The sequence below is a fragment of the Corapipo altera genome, unplaced genomic scaffold (genome assembly GCF_003945725.1).
Source record: "Corapipo altera isolate COAL_440 unplaced genomic scaffold, ASM394572v1 0, whole genome shotgun sequence".
Classification (NCBI taxonomy): domain Eukaryota; kingdom Metazoa; phylum Chordata; class Aves; order Passeriformes; family Pipridae; genus Corapipo; species Corapipo altera.
This window is the reverse complement of record NW_020884872.1, coordinates 40,586,414-40,608,075: the sequence shown is the minus strand read 5'-3', so window position 1 is coordinate 40,608,075 and position 21,662 is coordinate 40,586,414. Positions and strand designations below refer to the sequence as shown.

At 40.1% G+C, this 21,662-nt stretch overlaps 1 protein-coding gene and 1 long non-coding RNA gene across 10 annotated transcripts in view; one reads left to right on the top strand and one right to left on the bottom strand.

The window, feature by feature from the left end:
- The window catches only part of MBNL2 (muscleblind like splicing regulator 2), a 109,024-nt gene that overhangs the window by 442 nt on the left and 86,920 nt on the right, over nt 1-21,662 (top strand). The window lies entirely within an intron of this gene.
- Nucleotides 11,328-20,190, bottom strand: LOC113947994. The gene is made up of 3 exons (XR_003527949.1): nt 16,795-20,190; nt 12,542-14,218; nt 11,328-11,539 (listed from the first exon to the last, which is right to left on the bottom strand). It is a non-coding gene; the product is annotated as an uncharacterized LOC113947994 (long non-coding RNA).

The window sequence follows — 21,662 nt, the reverse complement described above, 5'->3', positions numbered from 1 at the left end:
CCGCCGCCGAGGGCGCAGGAAGGCGCCCCGAGCCCCCAGCAGCTCGGGTGCCCCCTGCCCCCGCCGCTCGCCTCCCTTTCGTTTTCCGAGGGGAGCCGCCGCGGCGTGGGACGGGGCGGGAGGCGGCGGGCGCTGCTGCCGGGCCGTCGCGTCTGGTTCAGCGGTGATTTATGGTTTTGTTAACTCAGCATTTGGCACGGGGTGCGAGCGGGGAGAGCGGCGAGCGGGAGTCATAACTTTGTGTTACTTCTGGAAGGGAAATCGAAAGGGCCCTGTGGGGCCGTGGCCGCCCCAGCGGCTTCCTCCAAACCCTCCCTCCCCACTCCGTGCCCGCCCGCTCCAGCTCTGCGGCCGGGGGCTCGCTGAGTCCAGCAGGGAATAGGGCTGGGCAAACTGGGGGTCTGTGGGGGGGCACGACACGGGATTGTCACCCGTGAAGGTGAGTGTGACAGGGGGAAAAAAGTGTCAGAAAGGAAATGTTTTTCTTACTACTAGTTTTGCGTGGAAACACGGTATATTTATTCCTTGTACGTACGTGTATTTGTCTACATATACACAGAACGTACACACGTATTTTCTGAGCTATGATAACATTGCATATAGGCTTCTGTTTCCAGATGTTCTGCTTTCTGTTTCTTTTGGGCATATTTGCATTTCTGCTGGAAGGAGAACAGGCAGCAGTAACGTGGCTGAATATGTATTTGAACAGTAGCATGGAACAACTTGTGTGCCTTTAATTCAGCTGCAGAGGATATCCATGTGGGATTAATATACTTAAGTGATCATGTCACACTGACGTATCTTGTTCAGACTTGTAGATTTTTAAAGCAGTGTGGACTTGTAGGTAGTAGTGGAAGTGTAATTAATTTTAAACATGTGACTTGGCCTAGTACGTATGATTTTAACATGGTATTCGTACCTTGGTAAATATGCACAGATTTAACCATCTGTCCTGTATTTTCCCTTTGTGCGTGCACATACCATACTGCACAAATGAAAAAGGTACCTGTGGTAGGCTTTAGGGCCAAATACATATTTAAACTCTTCTGGGAAATGCTCTAAAGTTACTCTCAAGGAAAACATCTTTCATACAGTTTTTGAGTATGTTTAAAATAAATAAATAATAATAAAAAAAGATGGTCCAGCATCAATTATATCAAATATGTCCATTCATAACTTGTATTTGGTATTAATACTATTTGCATTCATCCAGTATAGCTGATACTGCTGCTGGAAGGCATGTAATTTTTCTCGCTATGGACAAGGCCCTTTTGTGTGGCATCAATCTCATATTTTTAGAGGGTGCATGAACCCCTGGGTAGACCCCTGCAGTTTTTCCTCTCCTTGTGGTGAGAGAAAAGTAGTGGTGGGGTGCCAGCTAGTGTTGCTCAATTGGATATCATAGCAACAGAACTTCTGACACAGGCTGGAGCTCCCAGTTGGGGCACATCAGTCTTTGGCACTTGCCATAGTTGCTGGCTGGCGTATGCTATGGCTGATCTACATGTGAGTGAAATTTGGAATAGCAGTGGGCCACAGTGGTGTTTTGCACTAGTGTAAGGGTGTGTTTGTCTGTCTGTGCAAGGTAACCTGCAGCACAGTGCCTGTACAGTAATGTTTTCCTGCAGCTGAAGAGATGGGCTGTTTTGTTGGGGTATCCCTGCTGTCACCACAGGAGTGGTACTTCTGCATTGTGCAGATAGGTGGGTGGATGACATAACATGTGTCACTTCAACATACTTTCCCTCTGCAACTTATCTCCTTTATTATTTACGGTCCCCCTTCTGAAGAAATGGCCTGGTTTTAGTCCACAGAAAACCTGCCAAAATCTCAAATCTTTGGCATTGGTATGTTTGGGTTTGTGATGATGAAATCTTCATTTGAGCATCATTTTCTTAAATTTGGCTTTTACAGAATAACAGTTGTCATAAGAAGATTAAAAATAAAGTCTACTTGCTGCTAACACTTGGTGGGTGAAATTTCCATCTCTTATACTCCAGATGCTCTGCAGTTTCTCTGCTGGTTGCAGAATGTCTAGAATTGTAGTGTGCAGTACTAAACAGACTACTTTTTCTTCTAACCTAGGAATTCTTAAACTGTGGTATACCTGCCATAGCAAAAGTAGTACATGAATCCTGCCACCAGTGGCACATGACTGCCATGTGGAGAACCTTCTTAGTCTTACTTTTCTTTGGGTTAAAAGCTTGGTTACAAGACACTGGAAAAAGTTCTGTTAACAATTTATGTTAGGAAGGAAAAAAAGCGTATTAAATTGCTATTCCCATTGCTGCCTGATGGTGTTAGATTTTTTGCATCCTATGGGTAGTTATTGGAATCTCAGTAACACTGCATGATTATTTTACTCCTTAAGCTGCTGAGTAAAATTATAGAGCCTAATTTATTTTTAGGTTTGGCATATCCACACTGAAACTCATGCCATGCAAGGTGAATGAACAGTTTGCTTGTTTATATTGCCTTCACTCTCCTCACCCCCCTTTTAATAGGCACTCACAGGTCTTGCTGGAAGGTTTCAGAATTTGGTCCAACTTGACAATAAAAATAGAAATAAAGAACCATGAACCATATTAAACTTGTTATCAAAGAAGGTATTTTCGTGCTGTCAGTCATCAGGGTAGAAATCTCACTCACATGGCTCCAGCCAGTCCTACAATCACATTTATTACTCTTCTGTAATTTTTTTTTCTGACAGTTTATTGTTAGCTCTCTGTGGCTGAAGTACGCAGGGCAGATGTGAACATGCTCCCTTCCTCTTTGAAGAATTACAAAGTAACCTAGTTGGCTTCCAGATCACACTGTATCTTTCTTCATGTCCCTCTATCTTAATTCAGACTTTTCAGTCTACTTATTATTCCTTTCCAGAGGTCTTTTAGCAATTGAATCTTTGCTGGATCACTTTTCCCCTGATGAATTATTATTTATTTCCTTAGAGGCATCCAAGAGATAAAATGACTGATGGATTATTTTTTTCCCCCTCCCATTACCTTACTTCAGTATTCTCCCACGTTCATTTGCAAGCAGAGCTACTTAGAAAATGTTCATTAAAATGTCATTGAAGTGAAAGTCAGGCAGAGTGTTAATCCAAAATGCTTTTCAGTTTCAAGTCACTCATTTCTGGTGAATAAACCTTTGAAAACAAAAACAATTTCTTTCTTTTCTGCTGCTGCTATTTCCCCTGTGCGTTTTGCTGTCTTGATCATTGTGGTCGGATTATTTGTGATAACTGGGTCTGACACAATTGATTTGCTTGTGGCTTTGGAGAAACACAGTATCAAAACACTCAACTAACTTTGGAATAAAAGTGTATGGCTCAATCAACTACAGGAGTAGACCTCTTCAAAAATCTTACTATTGAAGAACTCAACAGTTTCTCTTGCCTTGCAGCTACACACCAATGTTTTTAGCTCACATCGGGTGACTAATGGCAATCATGGCTGTCAGGGACCATTCCTCTGCGGAGCCCAAAGTAGCCCTGTTGCTGCCCAGGGCTGGGGCCACAGAGAGCTGTAAGATTGAGAGTAGGTGTTTGAGCACCGTGAAGATGCAGCCCGGAAGATGGGAGGATAATGGTGTGCAGCTGTGTTACTGGGGAAGGACGTAACACATTCTGGAGTAATCAGATTTCTGAGATTGGAAGGCTTCATGGGCTGCCTGCAGTGCACTGGGGACGCAGATCACTCTTTGTCTAGATAGAGCTGAGGCAGCAATGCTGTTATTGAGTAGCATTTCACTATGAAAGTATAATGTCAGTGTAAAGTCCAGAAATACTTCTGACCTATGACCCATTGGGATCATGTATCTTAAAGCAACAAAACCAGGGTCTGTCTGTCTGCAAACTCTTGACTGTTCTCCTCTGCTCACCACTGAATTCCAGGTTTAGGTTTGACTTCCCCTACTCCTCCTTGTTTGGGTGGCTACAGCTGTTTGTAATGAAGGGTAAATAGGTCTGTTGTGTCTCCACATTGGGAAAATTTGAGACTGTTTCTAGCTGATTCACCTGATGGTTTGACACTGATATTAGAACGCAGTGTATGCAGAAATTGAGCTTTGTAGGTCTTTACAGGGGAAGGATCAAGTGATGGGGGAGCAGCTTCCCACTGCTGCCTGTTTCCCCATTGCCCTTAGTTTATCCAGGAAGGACCCAAACTGTTCATAATATTTTTGTGGTTCTTTTTCAGGTGTCCCCCCCCTCCCTGGTGTGAGACAAATATTTCATGCCTGATGGTATCAAAAAGGAGGTCTGGGAGGTTGACTATATATCAGCCCATACCTCCTTTGACAGAAGATAATTTGTAGTATGGGAAGATCCCTCTCCTCTCTAAAGTTTGGTGTCCCTGGTCTATAGCACTACGCTTATTTAAGTGCGCCAACAGTTGGCTTTGTTACTTATCTTTTTCATGAACAGGGAACTTGGCACTAGCCAGTGGTTGCTCAGGACAGTATATCCGTGGTGAGTTTCTTCAGCAATGGTAGGACTGTCGCATTTTCAAGGAGAAAGAAGACTTCAGTTTTGTTAATGATTTAAGACTGGAAGAAGTATGGATTGAATTCACAGGTCTCAGAGAGAAAAAAAAGACACCCTGTTTTAAGGTGCCGCCATGTCTAAATGTACTCGAGCAGTGTAAGCTGGCTGCTGGTGGATATGGGCGAGGCGTGTTTTTGTTTCCTGAGGGGGCTTTCCAAGTGAGCACAAGGTTTTCACAAAGTAGAGTACTTACTTGCTGGCCAGTATGTCTGTATGGACATCATAGGCCCTGATCATGGAAGGCCCTATCATAGGCTTTGATGCATTAGTTATTTCAGCATTTACCTGCCATTTTCTATTTGAGAATTTCTGTCCTATGTGTGTGTATGGTGAGATACCAAAAACATCAGGGTGATTTTGGGGTGTCTTACTGCAGTAGTGGTTGTCAGGAGTTGACTGTGGTTTTGATCACTACTAATATGTGGGCCCTTGCCCTGCTGTTGTTTGCAAGTGCTAAAAGATTTTGGAGTTTCTCACTCTTTGCTCTGCTGAGGCTTTCTCTGGTTCCTAGGAAACTGGTCATGCTTTCACTTGCTTGAATCAGGCGCTGCTCTTTCTGTAACTGCAATAGTGTTGTGATATCCATAATGTTCAACTCCTCTGTCAAGCATTGGGTCAAAAATATGATCAGCTCTGCAGGTGGGACCAGATGTGACCTGTGAAGGTGCCAAGGGGACTATGAGGAAACTGGCATTTTATTAAAAAACAGAAGAATGTGAGTTTGGGGGACTTCAGCATGTTCAGCCTTGTCAATATATCCGTTGAAATTCCCAAGACTGATAATTCTGGGACATTTTGCTACCTTCTATTGCAAGATATTAATGCTAGCCTTCTTCAAACTGTTTGTTTATTGTAATTTTTAAGTGAATAAATGTTAGCTTTGGCTTTTCAGGTTAATGAAATCTAATAAAAGTTCCTTACTATAGGTACCTTAGATTTAATGTTTGCAAAACAGGTGAATTAAGTACTACTTCTGTCTGCTTGTGCCTGGGTTTTGGACTCTGTATTCTGAGAAGGGGGAAAAAAAGACATGGGATATATATGTCATCTAGACATCTCTGGGTGATGCAATGTACATCAGGTATTTCACTCTTGGGATTGTGTCTTGCCTGTTGGCAGTTTAGAGGTATGTCTTATGTTACTCAATTCGTTCATTTAATTTCATAATGCTTTATGCTCTTTGCTTCCTGTTTGTGGTGGAGTGTATTTCTGCTGCTACCTGCAGCTATTAGAAAGTATGTGATTTCACTGGTTCTTTTCGTAATTCTTTGAAAAGCCCATTCCATTTTGTACCATGGCAGATGAAGTGGGCTGTGTCATTCACATTGCTGGGTGCTACAGAAGAGGGTTGTGATTCTTTTTGGAGGTGTAAGCTGTTGAATCCAGGGAACAGTTAGAACTGGATGTGCCTCCTATGGGAGCAGTGGTGAGTGTGGACAGGAAGGATGAAGGCATAATGGTAAGATTAAAGCACATTCTCTCAGAAGGAGGTAGTGTCGGTGGCTTCGGTCAATCTTTTTTTTTTTTTTTTTTTTTTTTTTTTAAATAACCCGTCCTTGCTGTTGTGAATTAGAGGAAGGGAGAAGAAAAATCTATCCACTTCCTGAGCTGTAAAGAGGCCTCTTGACTAATGGTATGGCAATAACTGGAGGCCAGAGATGGGTGGAGCTCGGTACTCCTGCCTCACGAAGCAGCAGAGCAGTTTGGTCATCTGAATTGTGTCCATGGCCTTGGGGCTGACAGGAGGATTATTACAGCACTGTTCTTGCTTTCTAAAAGGCTTACATCATTTTTCTTTACAAATTTCAAAGATGACTGAAGTTTTTTTTTCTTATGTGATACCAGCAGTTCCAAACCTGCTAGAGTTGATCCCTGCTGCTGCTGAGTCCCTGATGGAGTTTGCTGCTGGAAACAAACTGGGATGGGGGAAAATGTCAGTCAGTGCAGAACTGTGCAGAAGGCTTTTAGGATTGAGATGATGAATTTTCTATACAGGAGGAATAACTTGAAACTGCTGTAGTTCCACTTTGCTTACTCCCGCAAGATTTTGTCAGTGGTTTCTTAGTTTCATATTGCTTTCTGCATAATAGACTGAAGCAGAATGAATGGGATATCTTTAAAAGTTAGGTTTTTTGGTTGGTGGGTTGTTTGTTGTTTTTGTGGGTTTTTTTGAGCTGCCAGTACTTTGGAAGTTACCTTATCTCAAAAAGAAATCTTAGGAGATGGCTATAATTAGAAGCATCTGCATGAAATTTTGGGTTCTTTGAAGGACCTATAAAGAACTCTTATAGATAAGCACAGGTAACTTCATTTTTTATTGTTAGGTGGCTTGGCATGTCTTTGTAAAATGGAGGTGCATTCACTATGCAAAATATCTGAGAGTACTGAAATAGAAAGATCTAAAATTCTGTGGACATTTCTGTACAGGATCCAGAGCTTTTAACCTATCCCTTCTGTCAGCAGTACCAAGAGGAATCAAAAGAAGTAAATGCAAAACGTCTGAGTGATAGTCCCTTATACATGCTGCCAATAGTAAAGGGAAAAGAAAGCTAGAAGTCTCTCTAGTTCATCCATTATGAATTGAGCAAATGGTCACAGCTTTTGTTAAAGGCAGTTCTAGGTCAGATGAAGTCCTGTTGCCATGTCTAGATCCAGTGAGGAGCTACTTCTATGAACAGGGGTCTAGGTTGAGGGAACTAGGCTTCTTTAGTTGGATGGAAAGTAGGGTAAGGGACAGTCCAGTAGCTGTTTACAGCTACTAGAGGATGATTATGAAGATAATGGGACCAAACTGCACTTAGTAGTGCCAGATGACAGCAAGGGACCTTGACAACAAACTGTTTCTTTGGAGATTCAGGTTGGATGTTAGGAAAATCTTGTTACTAGGAGAGTAGTGCAGGACAGCAGCAGATCATCCAGAGAACCAAGTATCTGCCCTCTGAGCTTTTCAGAACTCACCAAGGCAAAGCCACTCTTGATGATAGTTTTCTCTTGAGTCAGAGGCTGGACTAGGTAACCCCCTGAGGTTTCTTACAACCAAAGTTTTAAAGTAGACTGGCTCAAGTGAAGAATTTTTTAGACAAGTTTGGATTGAGCTGACCAGCTACTGTGGGATGCCTGGTGGTAAATTTAATTTCATGTCCTCAATACAGCTTTTGTAGTTCATACAATAATGATTCAGTGAACTATACTGAGATTAGTATTGTTGACCAAAGTATTCATGACTTGAGGACCAGCAGAATGTTTTTGTCCACGGGTTTCTTTTGGTCTCACCTGTCCCAGAGGGAAGGGGCAGAACTCTGATGGTTAATACTGCCCAAACAGGCAAACCCGTGGGTCAGCTGAAAATAGCTTCAGGGGATGAGGTAGCACTACAATTGCCAAGGGGGCAGGTGGTCTGCAGTGAAATTTTACTTATGATCTTAAGTTCGTAAGACTATGTACCCCACAGCAAAAAAGCTGTGTAATCTTTATCTTTTTCTCTGCAGACCCCTTTGCTTAGTACTACCTTTAAGTAAACCAAAGGTAGCAGATAGGATACCTTCTATTCTTGTTTTGGCTCCACTAATATGTATTAGTGGTCATATTTTATCGTTATTAGAATTGGTATGAGGGGGAATAGCCAAATGAATGGCTTTGTCAATTTATAACACTTTTTTTTTTTTTTTGAGAGCAAGGAAGAGGAGAGTCAAAGAAAAATTCAGAAGAGATGAAGTACACTGTGTTAGAAAGCTGGATGCTATCCCCTTACAGGCATTTCCCTACAAATAAACTCTCCCTTCCATCTTTGAATCTCTGGTGAATGAAGCCCTGTATGCATTTTGATTTTTGAGGCATTCTTTCTGTAATTTACTTAATTTTTTCTGGGATTAAATATTAATGTGCACTACTTGAAACATGCTGTCTTCAGAGGTCATGCTTTTGGATGCCATTTTATCCCACACAGTGCTTCTGCTAGAGGACCTTGTTTCTTGCTCTGCATTACTCATACTTGTTTACTTATTTTTTTTCAGAGTGAAAACAATTCTTGTTTCTCTTTGTATGTACAGCTACTTATTTCTTGGTTTCTGTTACATGACATTAGGGAAACTGAAGATTCATGTCCATGTATGTAGTATTATGTGGCAGAGTAATTAGGTAAAGATCCACGTGTAATGTTTAAAAGCATTATACACCAAAGTATTTCTGACACTTCACAGCAGTGAAGAGAGCAAGCTGAAACAAAGCAACCTGTTTTGAGGTACAAATGGAAATTTGGTGCAAAACTCATGACTGAATGCATGTAAGTCTGATGTTTAAAGAAAAGCTGGCTTGTATGAACACACACACAGACTTCACAAAACAGAGCTGCCTGCTAACCAAAAGACTACTTGCTTGCCAACAGTTCACTTGGCATAGCTTTCTCCTACCTGTCATCCATACTTCACAGAAAGAAATAGAACCCTGTACTTTTATAGTCCAGGCCTTCTCTTCTTGCCAAAGTAATGCTTTGTTGATTATATGGAGTCCTCTGCTCTTACATGTGCATGTTATTAATTGCTGTAAAGGGGTGAGGGATTGAATCCTACTCTTACTGATTTTAAAAAACAAAAATTATCCAGTTGGCTCTTGTTTGCTGTAAAGTTTCCTGGAGCCTATTTTCTCTACTTACAGTGGAGATTGCTTGCTGATTTTCCTGCTTGTCCCTGAGCGTATACCCTACAGACTCAGGCTGTTAAGTGGCAGCTTGTAGGGAAATGGGAGGTAGCATCACCTGTTAAATAGCGTTGAGTTGTTTTACACCTGTATTGCAGTAGTATGCAAAAACAATAGGGTAATTTTAATGAATTAGAAAGAGTGAGTTGAATTATTTTTTTGCTAATTGAAGATGGGAAAATTCAAAATGTAGCTTAGTTTCAGTGGCATCTTTTTCCCTTCGGGTTTATAATGGAGTAATAAAATAGAGCTTCTGGATTTAAAGGATAATTAGAGATTCTCATTACATCACTGGTTGGAAGATGTATTATTTGGAGGCATTGCTGGAATTACATGCAGGATTTCGAATACAATTGAGGTTGATAACTGAAGCTTCATAGATTTTAAAAATACTTTTTTACCTGCAGGAAACTTAATTGGAATACATCTCTCATGTAGTTATGGGAAGTATTAATTTTGGTCATTTAGGAACTTTTTGAAAGACAAATCTTGCTCCTGTGTCTTCCCAGTAGGTTGGAAATCCACAAGATAAGGGGCAGAAGTCTAATATATGTATCCTCCACCTATACTCCTTGAAACACAAGAGGGTTTTACTATGCTCACGTAACTTTGTGGCTGAGGTTAATAGGTTTTATGAAAAGGTGATTTATCAAATGGTTTCCTCCTGTTGTGGGTTTGAATAGGAACTACTCCAAATCTGAGGCCAGAACAATGGCTGTGGAGGAAATTAGTCATGGAAGGATCTGTGGAGGAAGGAGCATGTTTTTATCAGCAACAGAAGAACTTCTCAACACATGAGAGTCTTACTAAAGATGACTTATGCATCTGAGTAGTGACGATTTACACCTTTATATTGTTTCCAATTGAGTTTTTAAGGCTTAAAGGTACAACATGTGTTTTCTTCTTAATTTGACACATTTGGAAAATATTCTTCATAACCACTTGGTTTCAAAATACATTTTTATAAAGGCTTAAGCATTTGGTGTTTATTTCAGCCAAAGCCAAAGGTTTTGGAGGCTTCCATCAGATAATTCCCTGGTTGCAGTAGATATTGTACAGACTAGGGGGCCATGAATTCAGTTAGAAAAGAGAAGGATTTATCTTGAATTTATGATACGTGTTGCTGGCTAAATGATGCTCGTGCTTTTACCCTATGATTCCTTGTGATTTATAAAACATATTCTGAGTAGGGTTCAGCAGCTGAAGGTAAAGGATTTCTCTTTTTTTTGTTTTACATTCTGCTAGATGATTTGGGAAGATCTATTCTGAAAAGAATATTTCTGAGGAAATAGTTACATTTTTGGATGGGTAAAAGTACCTAAGTATATGGCATCTGAAATGGCACTAGACAATTTTATATCTGGGACATCTGCATAGGGCTGGCAGATATAAGACATACCAGTAACCCAGTCCTTCCAACAGTGGCCACTGGAGGCCAACAGGAATTCTCTGGGGTATCTAGGAGGTACTAGATATCTGTGTTTGGATGACTGAAATTTAAATTTTAATGTTTTAACACTTTGGTATTTCAGATGAGCAAACTGCAAACACCTTTTTTACATCTGTCAGGAGAAATAATATAATCACTTTCCTGAAAAAACTTGCACAATTCTGTGTTCTAAGAGTAAGACAATTTAAATGCCAATTTATTTTACCTAGCTTGTTATTTTGCCAGTTTATAGTACCTAGCTTATGGGTTATTTTACCGACCTTCCCTCTCCCCAGAAAGGTCCACGTCCAAAATGAAAAAGAAAATCAGGAGGAGAATCCCAGTTCAACTCCTCTTATGTTAATTTGGTGTCAATGAGTTATTCAGAGGAGGAAGGTGTGAGTGAGTGCAAGGACTGATGTTCAGTCAGGGGAAAAAAAAGCCCTGGAACATGTTCAGCATAGCTTAGAGAACAAGCTTATGTAGCTTATATAGCAACATAGCTGGAACATGCTTATGGCAAGCTGAGGATTTACACCAAAGCTGTAACTGTACATTGTCAAAATAGAGGTGTCCTTTAGCTATAGGATAATGTCTTCAGTTATTTGAAATTAATTTGAAAATCAAAAGGGCTATTGACTGCATGTAACTGAAGTGTCTAAATATTTATATTCCTAATAAAGGTTCTTCTGTAGTAAGATTTTATCTCTTACATGTTTAATGAAGGACACGATAGAAGAAGCCTAAGTGTGACCATCTCAGGTAACCAGTAAAGAAACATAGATGCTTTTAGGATATGATGGAATCTCTTAGAATAGCTGCTTTGGGATAGGATGAATCACAGCCCACAAATGCCTATTTCTCTTCAGTGACTATAAGGAGAGAGGGGGAGTAAAGTGACTCAGTAAAATGTAGTTGTGTATATTTGGTCAAATATATTTCAAGCTAAATGCATAAGGCTAAAATCCAGAGGCAGCTCAGCTTTCCATGGCACCCAGTATATGTGTCTCAAACACTCAGCAACAAAAGTTTGGTTGGAGTGTACTGCAGTTCTCCTCTGGCTGATGCCTTCATCACCCTTCCCAACTAGAACCACCCTGTGAAGGAATGGTGCACGTGTACTTTTTTTTCATCCTGATGGGGAATCGGTGTCCCACTATAATAAAGTCAGGATGCAGACTGGATGTGTGTCTGAACCCGTGTATTTGGATCACACAATTTAGACATGGCTTAAATTCCTTGTGGAAGCGGCGGAAGGAGAGAGAGCATTTGGAAGTCCTTCAGGAGCCACCTTAATTTTGGTAAGATTGATTCCTAACATGTAACTTGAATATTTGCTTGCTTCTGTGGTGTGTTTTCATTTTATATTTCAGAATATATGATGAAAATAGAATTGTCTGGTTTCATTTCTGAGCACAATCTCCAGTTTTCCTAGATTAGGGAGATGTTGGGATGTCTGGGTTTTAAGAAGTTAAAACAGTTGAAAAGCTGGAGTTAAAGTTCTTCTGATAAGCCTATTTTTAAAACCAAAATCAGACCAGTCCTTTCAGAACAACATACTTGTTTCCTGTTAGTAACTTGGAATTTTGACATTTGTCTTAATTTTTTTAATCTACAGTGATTTCTACCATCACTTCAGCTCTGATACAGAGATTGAGGTATTTTGCAAATGCTGGCATCAGTGGTATTATGCATGAGTGCCTAGTTTTAAAATCTTGGCAGCTGCTTTGACTTTTCTTTATGCTGTCATTCAGACCATAGCTACCAAGGCTGAATTTTGCTCATAGTAACAGTTGTGGGAAGTTACTAAAGGAAGTGTCTATTACTGACACAGGAAATAGTTTTGCAGTTCTTTTTATCATTGCTGAACTTACCAAAATGTCACTGTTGCCATAGGTCATCTGTGCAAGGCTCAAAATCATCTATCTGTTACACTGAATGTCACTTAAATTGCTTGGTGACTACAGTGTTAGTGTTACATATGCTCCACACTTCTTGCAAAACTCTCCTTAAATTGACAAGTTTTGTTGTTTCTGGAATTATGATTCAAGAGTAAAGAAGGAAAAACAACTGTGTGGGTTCTGCATTTTTCAGTTCTCCTCCTCTTTATTACTTCCAAAATTGTCCTTTTCTCCAAAAGTTATATCAACATCATTCAGAAAATTGTGTGTAATAGTCACCTTTAGCAGCATTTTCCCCTTGATTCATTAATTACAGGAGCATGTGAAGCAGAGCAGATGGCATTTTCTGAGTTGGGAATTTACCTTTGTTTGTTATTCTTTGTTGAGTTTGACATCTGAATTTCTCAGCTTCTCTAAGATGATGTTGTTTTGCAGTTAAATATATAATATGGTTGTATAAATCGGCTTGAAAATTGAAATTCTGGCCGTTTTCTTTGTAACCGATGTGGAAAATGAATGGGCGCATGGGCATATCTCCATTTGGAATCAGTCATTTTAGAACAATTAACTCCTCAATGTACAGAGCAATTATTTTTAAAAATACCTTTTTCTTTAGTGCATGAATTCGTGCCTTGTTATGGCACTACTCAAGTGCCATTTTTGAGAAAGAGCATACATTTTCTCTTGAGCTTTTTGATAGGTCCTAGCTAAAAGGTCCACAAATGGGATGTGATATTTTTTCGGCATTCCCTATTGAGTTTGAAGGGCTTCTGATCCTTTGGAGTAAGAGGATCTAAAACATAATAACCCATGATAACGAGGATCTGTGTGGCTGCTAGTTTTGTGGTTTTGATTCAGGAGTCCTAGGGATGGTATCTGGGAGCACCTCAACCCTGTTTGACTGCAGTTAAAGCTCTACAGTGGTTGAAGATCAGTGTATGCGCTGTGAAGCAGTGGCATTTAAAATAGGATTGTGGAGGTGGTGCTGAACCCTCACCTTTTGAGGGGTTGTGTTAGTGACTTATCTTGGGTTTGGGGGGTTAGGGGTTGAGGTAACTTGCAAGTTTCCTCCCTCTTTAGAGGCAAACTAACAGACCACGGAAGATCTTGCCACGTGTTGGGGTATGTGCATGTGGTCTGTGGAGAGGGTGGATGGCTCCTGGTGGCTGGTGGTGCCTGTGCTGCTTACTCTCCCTTCTCTGGTTTGGGCACCATCTTCCTCTGTGTTGTAACCTTCTGCTTGACCAGATCCAGGATTTCCAGACTCTTGTCTCTTGGCTGTCCTCCTCCCTTTCCCTCTCATTGCTGTCTCTCCCTCTTCTGCCCAGCTTCATGCCATGCTTTGGTCCACCGGCCTTTTCTGACACCCCCTCTGCCGTGTGCTCTCAAGGGCTGGTCTCATGCATGTCCCTGGGGCACCAGCCGAAGGGTCATGAGAGCAACAGGCGAGATTGTCTTCCTGCTGTCAGCTCCAATGTCTGGTCTCTGGCAGATGGGAGCAGCAGTTACAGGGGAAATCCTGCTAATCTCCTGTAACTTGAGCCCATTACATGCTCAGTCGCACTGTGGGGCTGGTGCCTTTCCAGCCGCATGCGGACGGATGGCTGAAGGAGACGGACACTCACTGCAGAACATTTTCTGAGATTTGCACTGTAGAGGTCAGAAACAAAAACCAAAAAGATGCTGTGAGTCAGCTGAATGCTTGCAGGTTTTAAAGCTTTGTCAAATAGGAAAATATTTTCATATGCATAGCAAAAAAGCAGCCTTGATTTTAACAAAAAAAAAAAAAAATCAAACCCCAAACCCAAAAAAAGCAAGGGATCAGCTCTTTGCCAAATTTTGAGACTGCCCCAACATGGGCAGAGGAACCAGTTCCCCAGTGAGTAAGTTACAAGGATAGCAGAGGAACATGGTTTTGTCTAGGCTAACTCAGAAATAGGCAAACTGTGTTTTGGCAGAAAAGTAAAAAAATCCTGCAGCAGATGTCCAGCATGGAAAATTTTAACAAGGGCAGCTCGAGTTTGGCAAAGTCAAAAGAATGTGGAAAATCCTGACAAGATGCACCAAGCCATCTTAATAATGGATGGAGTTACCACCCTTGTCCCCAGGGTCTCTTGAACCCACTAGAATCAACTATTTGTGTGTTTGGGGGGGGGGGGGGGGGGGGGCAGAGGCAGGGGCGTTGTTTGGGATTTTTTATATAGGGCAGAATGGAGGGGGTGATTGAATAGAAAACAAGGGCTGGCTGGCAGGAGTCTTCTCAGCAGGAGCATGTTTCATCCGTGCCTGGAAGGGGAGGGTTTTCACAAATTGGGTGGGAGATGGTGGAGCCCAAAGGAGAGTTGTTGCTTACAGGATAGAGGAATAATGGATTTTTGGGAAGCTGTGTTTATAATATGCAAAATAGTCCATAGGAAACAATGGGGCCTTGGGACAGAGCTGCCAGTGAATGAGAGCTTTGTTTTCCTCTTGTCTATTCATATTTCTAAACTTTTAGTGGCATTTTAAACACGTTTTACATATTTTTTTGTGTAATGGCTTGAATTGCCTAAATTGCTGTCTAAAGTAGTGTTGCACTGCAATCTTTATCCCCTTCTGGATAAAGACTGACTTTCAGCTTTAAGTTCCTTTCTGTATTTTTCTTAATTGCAGCTCTTATTCAATAATCCTTGGCTGCTTTGTTCTCATGTTTTAAAACTTTAGTAAAATTTGTGGGAGAACTGATTGACAGCAGACCTTGCGTAACAAGTGTGTCTAGTTGCCCACAGCTTGACTTGAAAATGGCAACTGGTATCATAGTCCTTATGCCAGAACCTTGATACAAATGAACATTAGTTGCAAGCTAGTTGCACGAACTGCAGTTTAGATGCTGCTGATGTGAATTGTCTGCTGCTGATATGAATTAAAGCACCATCATTTGGATGATGTTTTCATTGAGAAGCATCCCATACCTGCAGTCCCCAACAACCAGTCTGAAATATTCAGAAAGATGTTACGCTTGTATTGCAGTTAATTGCAGGTGCTGCACATAAGATTATGCAGTATTAAAATGAGAATATTACTGCGTGAATTGGAGTGTGTTTTGGCTGCACATTATTGTTTGATATATTATGGTGCGCAGCTCACCTTTACAGCCAAAACAGCATCATTGCAGTTTTGCAGTTTCAGAAACATTGTTTGTGCACGGATTTACAATTAGCAAAGGCCTTGAAAATCCTTGTGCAAGAAATGGTATAGCTGCTGTTGCAGTGGAGGGGAAGGGAGTTGTTTGTTTTTGCAGAGTATGTTATTTCATGGAGGTATCGCTTTACCTCACCAGTAAAACTCCTTCACTGCGCGAGGGAAATTCCTGGTTCATTGGTATGGATGCATTGTTTTTACACATTAGAAGTGCTGTGTTGCCGTGTCAATCATCCCGTTAGGATCAGTTTAAGAGCAGTAGGGCTGACGAAGCTGGGTGTGATTGGCTACCATATGCTGGGAGGGCTCTGTGAGAAGGAAGGGCTGCAGTCTTTCAGCAACAGAGTTTAGGCTGTGTCTTTGCTTCATCATCTGAGGAAAAATCCCCAGATAAGGCACAAGGCTTTCCTAGGAAAAAAAAAAAAATACAGGCTGCTCATCGTTCACGTGAGAATTAGTTACCATGATGCGATGGGAAAGATATGGCTGTTTGTTTATATCAGATGTTCCTGTTGACGTTGGGAATGTGTCGAATAGACAGGGCTAAACAAGGTAGGAGGATCCTTGTCTTTTATCGAATGTTTAAAGAGTTTGCTGCAGTATGCTGCATACTGTATGTGTTGCTTGGGGGAGTCGGGGAAACAGTGCTACTCTGGTGAATAGATTCTGTTTGGGTGCAATAGGTGGACTTTATGGTAACTTGTTTTCGAAGGGTATTAATTTCCAGTGTAAATAGCTCTCTTCAGAAATAGAACATGAGTATATGCATATTAACACAAGTAAAAAAAGAAATAGGTCAGTATGTTTCAGAAATGCTGCTACCCTAATTGGATTTTTAGCTGGGTTGTTGTCTGGAAATGCTGCCTAGCTTTAAGAAGGAGAAGGAGTCAGCCTGGAAATCTGTGAAGTTTATAGCAGCTATGTTTGAAGATTTAGCTGAATTAGACTGGCTGATCTAAATAATTCCCTATTGGAGGCTTTAACTAAAGCCAAGACTGCCTGTTTTAGACTTTAAGGAGCCATACAACGATATTACAGTATTTTACCCTGTTGTAAAAGTATTGGCATTTTTGACTGCACTTTGATTCCTTGTAGTCTTGAAGGAAAACTGGAAGAGTTTTTCATATTGTAGTTTAGCTGAGTGTTTCCCCTGTCCTTTCCAAGTCTTTGTCTTAGCAGCAAAACAGAACCTGTACATGAAAGGAAGGAAAACAAGGTTAATAATATGTGCTGCAATTATCTGATCTTTATACATTTTTAATGAGAGAACACACAGCTAGCAGAATAATTTAATGAGCAGGCTGGCTTTTAGAGCAATGATTTCACTGTGCTAAGGCATACCAACTTTCTTGCAGGGGAGGAGCCTCGAGGAGGAATGGTTAAGATTTATGTTAAATGCTCTGGAGAGAAGGAAGAGATGTTTAGGGAGAAGTCTGTGAAATTCTGGAAGAATAGTGTAGTTATTAGCTATTATTATTTGTTAGATGGAAAGCAAACTTTACCATCATGTTGCAGGAGGGATCTGAGAACATTTTCTCATCCTGGGATGTGATGAAGCCTCTTCAACTTTCTCAGACTGCCATATGCATTGATAGTGCTCAATACCTTTCAGGATTTCACCCAGTTAGCGACCTGAATTAACATGCTGACTTCAACTGGATTATAGAAGCATCGTTTATATGTACAGTATGTAATAGAGTTTTTAGGTTTTTCTTTTTCCTAAGGGTAACAGTTGGTGAGACAGCGAGAAAATGTTGTCATCTTATTTCTCCTGTAATAGCCATGAACCTTGCATGTAGGTGTATTTATTCAAATAGGACATTGGTAGGAAAAAGAAAAGTGTATGAACCGAGGAAGACTAAAGATCAATGTCTTAAAGAGAAATTAGGTAAAAGAATGTTTTACTGCCTGGAAAACCTTTCATTGATGTAATTTTGGGGAAAGTTTCAAGACTTCTTTTATCCTACGAATGAGTTACACTATTTTTAAAAGTATTGCATTAAGTAGGCCCTTCTAGACCAACTGTCCATCACCTCTCCAGTTTTTCAAGGAGAAGTACAGGACAAGTGCCAGAACTGCCGATGTCACCTCCTGACTCCTCACAACTGACTTTGCTCAGAGGAGGTTGATACAACTTCCCTGCTCCCTGGCCAGGTACTTGCTGAAGGCCTGCAGCAAGGTTGTTGACATGTATTCAGTTCATGAGCTGGTCATTTTTGAATGCTACATCTTCTAAATAAAATCAGCCTCATTTCTTCTGAGAATTTCAGGCTTTGCTAACGAGGAGAACACATGTCAAGATGCAGAGTGTTATTATTATAAATCCATAGGATATGGATAAGTATATTTAGCTGTCTATCACTATTGATGCTTAAATGTGTTGTTTGTGTGCACTCTGTTAAGCTTGTGAAGCAAAGACTAATAATTAGAAGCAAGTCAAATAGTCTTTTTCAAGCTATAAAATGTGAGCCAAACAAACAATTTTTGAAAATAAAACAATTTTCACACAAAGCTTTCAGAGAAAACTTTTCAGTCTCCTGTTTTGAGGCAGTCTCTTACTTTCAGATGGTTTAAGTGGCTGTTTTTCATACCTTGGAGATCAAAATATATAGAGTTATTCTTTTTATGCCTGACTACCAAAGTGCAAATTTGCATTCATCACTCAGACAAATAGTTTGAGTCAAACTACTGACAGACAATCAAGTGACAAAAGGATTTTAAAAAATACTTCCTGATTAAGGCGTATATACAGTAGTACTTTACATGGATAGGTGAGTGAACCTTCATCTTGGAGGGTAGAGGTAGTAGTAAACATTCTGTATTTACATTTATTATGTAAATAGTTGATGTCAAAAGTGTTTTGGACCACATTCTGATACCTCTTTTCATTTAGCTTAATTGCTCTGTGGATTTCGTCAGAGCTATTAGTGTGATAACGTCTTACTGTGTGCAGTCTGTTTTCAAGGAATAATTACTTTGTTTAGAATTAGTCTCTTCATTTTTCTAAGGTAGAATTTTCTAATGAGTTACAGGTCCTGAAGTATAGTGCTTGACTATAGAGTGTTTATAAAGTCAAATCAAGTTCTTAATTTGTAAGTGTATATTTTACAGAAATGTAAGATAATTGTGTGCTACAATTTATTTTTTTTTCTAAGCAAGAAAAATGGCTCTTAATGTTACGTGGGATTTCAGGCACTCAGGTCTCACCTCTGCTGTGAATTTATCTTCTATGTTGCTCACAAGTATGTTAGGAATAGTCTGCACTGTGTTTATTTGTAAAAGCTCTGTAAAATATTCAGTTTTTACAGCATTGAGAGATGAGAAAAAGACTTAGTGTTCAATTAGAATTCCTTACTAATGATTTTGCATACAGTTTTAATTTTCTAAATCATTAGACACATTCCTAAGATTTAAATTTCATGTGATAGCTATTAGTGATACCTTGACTCCTAATGTTACTAGAAATTTCTGACTTTGAGGATTTTTTTTTCCCTCTTCCAGGCAAGAAACACCTTTTTTTAAGCCAAATTACTTTTCACTTTTTTTATGCATATGGCTGTTACAAAATTATAGCAAAAGAGAATGAAATCACTTGCTTTAAAACTTACTAGTATGTATTTTCTTTTTAAAAGCTTTGATTGGGAAGCTAATTTGATATGTTTAATACAATGTGTTATGGTTAACTAATGTGAACCAGTGCTATGTAACTGGTCTGTAAACAGGCTGAAACTATAGCCTGAGGAATATAAAACTAATTTCAAGAGAGTGTCAGTGCTGAAAACTAGTTCAAATAATAGCAGTATTAACTGCTTGACTAATTAAACTAATCTTCTTATACATTATTAGCAAATGCAGTGACAGTTGTTGGTTATTGATATACGAAGTCTTCTTTTTGAAAAGTCTTCTTGTAGAAGAAAACTTTTTTGCTCTATTTGGAATAGAGAGTACGTGAGGAGAAAGAAGTTATGCAGCCCCTTTCTAGAATCTGCCAACTTTTTAATTTCCGCATTTTTTTATTATTCTTTTGTAATAAGGCCGTTGAAACACCAAGCTCTCCCTCCAATAATGTCAAGTTCTTAGTTCAATATTTCAAGCATGCTAAAAAAGGAAAACTTCAGGGATGTGAAAATTGAAGAGCATACCTAACAGGGGATTCAATGCAACATCCTTATAACTGACACAAAGAAATACTAATTTATAGAGGACTCTGTGCTACTGATGATTACTAAAGCTGTTGAGAACTGCCAGTGTGCAGCTTGCTGCTTCCACAGAAGACTTGCAGGATTCCTGGAGTCTTAAGTCTGGAAAAGACCTGGGGGGCTTGTGATACCTGAAACTTTGCCAGTTAGAAGAGCTCTGCTGTAAACAAATTGATAAACACAGAGGTTCACACTCTTCTTTTAAAATTATTATTATTTTTCTTTTTTTTTATTTCTTTTTTCTCCCCCCCCTTTTTCTACCTAGATATATGTTGACAGATGCATACGCACATACATAATACATATACAGTCATAAAAATGTTTTTTTTTCATCTTTGTGATTTTTGTAAGACAGAAACAATAGCTAATAAAGACAGTGGGAGGGATTTAGTGGTACAATCGCTGCATAAAGAAATGGATCCAGAAATAGGAACAGATGGTTCATATCAGAGTCTATTAATTTTTTTCTATTTCGATCAATGATTTATTTTTATCAGTTTCTGAGTGGATGATAAACAGCATTTTGGGAAGATTTGGGTGTCGCATATTGCTGAACTCATAGAGACCAGGTCAGTCTGGAAGTTCATGTGCTGTAAAATCTTCTCTCCTACAGGGAGGACAGTGCCTTTGACTATAGGCAGAATTAGAGAGTACGAGTAAGGAAAAATGCAGAAGTGTTTTCCCTTGGTAGTTTTATGGAAGGAGGAAGCTAGGACGTGGTTAGAGATTTTGTTGTTGTTGTTGTTTTGTTTTGGGTTTTTTGTGGGAATTCTGAAGACAGCTTTTCAGTATGTTTTTTGTGTTTCATCACTTTTAAGACCTAGGCCTAACAAATAATTTAATTTTTTTTAACCCTCTAGCATTCTTTCCTATCCAGACTGAATACATTTTTCCTTGAGTTTCTGAGGAGTTTAATGTTGTTGGTGCTTTTTTACCAAAATGCTCTGTTATATATTCTTCAGATATACGGAATGGTGCAGCCCCCCACCCTCTAATTTCCTGAATCTGTCATGATTTTTGCACTTTATAGGTATTATGGGCAGTGTTTTGAACCTAACCTAAAACTAACCTAAGATTGCCAAGTGGCAAGATTTCTATTACTTTCAAGCACTCAGAAGGATGATTTTTCAATGCAAGATTTCAGCATGTCGGGTTTGTGCCTTGACACTCTCTTTCGGCAGCTCTTTGTGGTACACTCCTCCTGAAATCGAAATGGGGGAAGTAGCTGCCTTGTTGGACAGCAAAGCCCAGTTTTAGTCCATTTTTATCTTTTTTTGGTATTTCTTTCCACTTTTCAGGCTGTCTGCAGTGCTGTTATCAGCAGTTATATGCATTTTTCAAGCTTAAAGCTGTACTGGTTTGTCAGCAGACACCTCTGGCTGTGCCTCTGGTGGGGCAGGGGGGCTCAGCACTGGCAGGAGTGTACCTCTGCACCCAGTTAATGATTCAGGACTTCAGCACTGTCTCACTCTTATTTACTTAAAAGGCTGCGATAACATATATGGGATTTCCCTGATGGTTGTGTTCACCTGTGGTACAACATCCCCAGCTACAGCCTGTGTCTGCCATGAGGAGACTAATACCAGCTTTCCCACCTTCATCACCTCACCCTGATAGCCAAAACTCAGTGGGGCCTGGGGCACCTCCTCCCACTGGCAAGAGTCTTTTGCAGAGAAGGATGCCGGTGCGTGGGCTGGTGGTGCTGGGGATTGCAG